Below are 4,531 nucleotides of genomic sequence, written 5' to 3' on the forward strand. Positions count from 1 at the left end.
CCCGCATTACAACCAACTCCTCCAGATCTAAGAGCAAGTAACAATATAGTACCTATTAGACCCTTGTATGGAGGACAACAAAATCAAAATCAAGGAAATGTGTCTATAATCTTGAAGAACCTTGTATGGTCTACTACAAAGTATAGTGTAGTAAAAGATTTGAAATGAACAAAGGCAAACATGTCCATGTTTGATATGCTACAAAATTGTCCTAATGAGTGGGAAGCATTGATGAAAACTCTTGATCACACAAAGGAAACCCCTAATGAAAATATTATCCCTCAAAAGATGGTGTTGCAACAAGTATATACCTTGGAGACAATGCCACCTATGTTTAAAGACAAGATTGAGGCTCCTCCCTTTTTTCCTAGCATTAGAATATATGGGAAGAATCTTCACAATTGCTTAATTAATTTAGGAGCTTCTTGTAATGGTATGCCACTTTGAATAACACAAAGGTTGGGAGTCACTCCTTGGCGATCTAATTGAATAGTGATACAACTTGACAAAATGAAAGTGAAGGTAATTGGTGTTTTGAAAGATGTTTGGATATAGTTAACAATTAACCCTCGAATTCAAGACATCATAGATATACATGTGGTTGAAATTCATAAAACATATGGATTGCTACTAAGTAGAGAGTGGACAAAATGCTTAAGAGGATAGTTTTCAACTGACTTTACTCAACTGTTGCTACCTTGGAAAGGGTTGAATAATCAGATCAAGATTGATGCTAAGCCAAAATTGAAAACAATGATTGTAGAATATAATGAACCAAATGACGTGGCATTTCTATAATATGGTTTAGGCTCTTACAAAGTGATGGCTTTTGATACAACTTCAACTAAAGCATCAGATGATCTAAATGAAAGGACCATTATTCCAATCCCAAAAGAAGAGATTGTGATGTAGTTCATAGATAGCATGGTGGTGAGCTTACAATGCCTAGATGAAGAAGCAAATCTGAGTGTTTTGCTTTTTCCTAGATTTTGAACATTCAGAGCTTAAATGTTCACATTGCCAAGAAGTGGTTGCTCGGGTACTAACTTAGATAATGGAAATAAAGGGTGACCATGTTCCAAAAGAAGTACCCATGGAAAGTTCAAGCTCTACAGACATATTTGAAGTCATGGGGAAAGATGGAGAAGAGCTAGAAGATCTCAATGCATCATACAGTGATACCTCTTTAGATGGTGGAGGTTTGTCTTCTCCTTCACTAGGAATGATTAAGATCTAAAGAAGGAAACATTTCATAAAAGTTCAAGGTCGGACTTCAGTAGTCATTCATCCTAAGCCTAAAGTTGACCAAATTACAGAATTGATGAGGGAAATTCAAGATTAGAAAGAGAAACATACATTCCCCATACCAAAGATAAACAATGAAAAATCATCAAGTCCACCATGTAAGACATTACAATGGATCCCAAAGAAACAATCCTTTAGGGTTCAAGTAAAAGAAAAGCTACAGATGAAAAAACATAAGCCCAGAAAGCCCAAAGAAGATCCAACTTGGACACTTAGGTTTGATGGCTCTAAATGCAATTTAGAAGCTGGAGCAGGTCTTAAATTAATCAACCCAAAAGGTAGGCCTTTTTATATAGCATATAGATTAACATTTAGACATACTAACAATGTTGCAAATTATGAAGCCTTGATTCATGGACTTCTCTTCACATCAGAGAATGGAGTAAGAGCTCTCATAATCGAAGGAGACTCCTAGTTGGTGACTAGACAAGTGAAATCAATTTATTCTTGAAATAATAGGAGATTACTCACTTATAGAAATATATTATTTGATCTAATGGATGACTTTGAAGCTTTAAACATAAAGTATATTCCCAAAAGGAGAAACATGGTAGCAAATGCCCTGGCAATTTCAACTAGTGCATTATAACTTATCAAGAGAACAAAATTGAAAATATTTTTAGTAGAATTAGTTGTTGCCCTATCTATCCTAGAAAACATTATGAACTTCCAAGTTTTCTAGGATGACCAACACATACTTGATTTTATCATGTGCAATAGCCATTTTAGTGGACAAGAGATTGATGAGACTCTAGATGACAAACTTGGGGATGAAGAACTTGACGATGCAGATGGGATTCTCAATTTGAAAACCAACACTATTCCTAAGGGAATGGTGGAGTTGGAATGCATCTTTGATAGGAATGAATCAACCCTCACCAAAATAATGGTTAAAGAAAAAGGGATCAAGGAACACAATTCATATAATCTGGGTGCTGATGAAGATCCTAAAATGGTAAGGGTTGGAAAGGCATGCAATGCTCAGGAAAGAGAAGATATGCTCTAATTTCTTATGGAGTACAAAGATGTTATTTCTTGGATTTATGAAGAACTCAAAATGTATGATCCTAATATCATCATACATGACATTTTGTTGAAACCAGATACCAAAGCTTTTCGACAAAGGAAAAGACCTATTAATCCCATTGTTAAATCATTGATAATGAAGGAAGTCAAGACATTGCTAGATGCTAAGATCATCTTCCCCATTCACCATTCTACATGGGTGGCTAACTCAGTTCTAGTAAAGAAAAAGACTGAAGAAATTTTCCTTTGTGTGGATTTTTGCAATTTGAACCGAGCATCTCAAAAGGATAACTACCCTTTACCTTCACTTGATGAAGTATTATAATTTAAAAATGGATCCAAAATGATGTCCTTCTTGGATGGATATTCTAGATATAATTAGGTGATGATGGATGAAGAACATAGGTTGAAGATCACTTTCACAACAAAATGGGGAAATTTTTCTTATAGAAGAATGCCCTTTGGGTTCATCAATGTAGGGGCCACATTTCAATGAGCCATGAATAGAGCTTTCAAGGGACTAATAAATAAATGTATAGTCATTTACATGGATTACTAAATTATCTTTTCAAAGGATCGAAGCACTCATAATGCTAATTTAAGACAAGTATTCAATAGATGTCAGAAACATAGCATATCACTTAATCCGAAGAAGTGTTCATTTGGGGTCACTAAAGGAAAACTCCTAGGTCACATTATCTCTAGCATTAGAATCTCCATTGACCCTAAGAGAATTGAAGCCATTCTAAAGTTTTCACCGCTACACAATGACAAAGAACTCAAATATTTCTTCAAGAAGATAAATTTTGTGCAAAAATTCATAAGTGGACTTGTTGAGATAGTGTGCCCCCTTAATGACTTTCACAAGAAGGGAACAAAAAGAGAATGGGTCCTAGAAATCAAGAAATCATTTGAGGATATTAAAGTGGATATTTCCACAGTTCTAATACTTGTCAATTTGGATTATGAGCTGCCTTTTAAAATATATTTTTTTGCTTCAGAACATTCATGTGTTGGGATTCTTACACAGAAGAAAGACAAATAAGATGAAAGATCCATTTCTTTCATGAGTTGTCCTCTAAATAATGTTGAGTTGAACTATTCTAATATTGAAAAATAATATTTTTCTTTGATAAAGGTGGTTAAGAAATTCCACCATTATATACTAAGGAGAAAGGTGTATGCAATTGTGCTTGATCCTACATTTAAGACATTACTAATGCAAAACAAATTGGGCAAAAGATGAGGAAAATGGATGGCAATACTGCAAGAGTTTGATTGGGAGATTCAATCAATGAATTTGGTGAGAGGAGAAGGATTGACAAAGATGATAGCTGATAACGAGAGAAAAAATAAGAGTAAATTTAGATTTGATGACAAAATTAACACAAAAGATCAACAAAAGAAGATTATAGTATCTCAAGTGGATATTGATCAAGGTATAATAACAAATGTTTGGTATCAGGATATTGTTTACTATCTTTTATAGAATTGATACCCCAATTGGATGAATATTTCCTAGCACAGAGGTCTCAAGATAAAGTGTGAATCTTATATGCTACAAAATAGGAAATTGTATAAAAGGAATTATGAAGGAATCTACCTAAAGTATTTGGGACAGGAAGAAGTAAAAGAAGTTTTGGAGTAGTTTCATGATAAATATGGTAGGACATGGATCAAAAGAAGCTATGGCCCATATGATTTTAGGATCAAGTTAATTTTGGCCTACGATCTTCAAAGTACTTTTGAACATGTGCATACTTGCCACATTTTTCAAACTAGTGCTAACTAGAGAAAGAAATCTAGTGATGCCATTACAACTAGTGTTTGAGGTACACCCTTTTGCAAAGTGGGGGTTGGACTTTATTGGTCCAATAAACCCACCATCATCAATAGGAAATATGTTTTTTCTCACAACTATAGACTATTGTACATGCTAGACATAAGCTAAAACCTTTAGAAATTGCAAGACAAAGGTGGTTATAGATTTCTTAGAAGAATACATTGTTACTAGATTTGAGATGCCATTCTTCCTAGTTTGTGATAATGGGTCAGCTTTTGCATAAATATTCCTTATCTAGTGGCATTGGATAATTAGGTTATAATCAAGTTCTCTTCAAATTACTATCTCCAAGGAGATGGTGTGGCCAAATCTACAAATAAGAGTTTGATCATGGCAATAAGGTGTTTGCTGAAGGAA

This window comes from Cupressus sempervirens, chromosome 6 (assembly GCF_028749045.1).
Source record: "Cupressus sempervirens isolate cs-2001-9-10 chromosome 6, ASM2874904v1, whole genome shotgun sequence".
Taxonomy (NCBI): domain Eukaryota; kingdom Viridiplantae; phylum Streptophyta; class Pinopsida; order Cupressales; family Cupressaceae; genus Cupressus; species Cupressus sempervirens.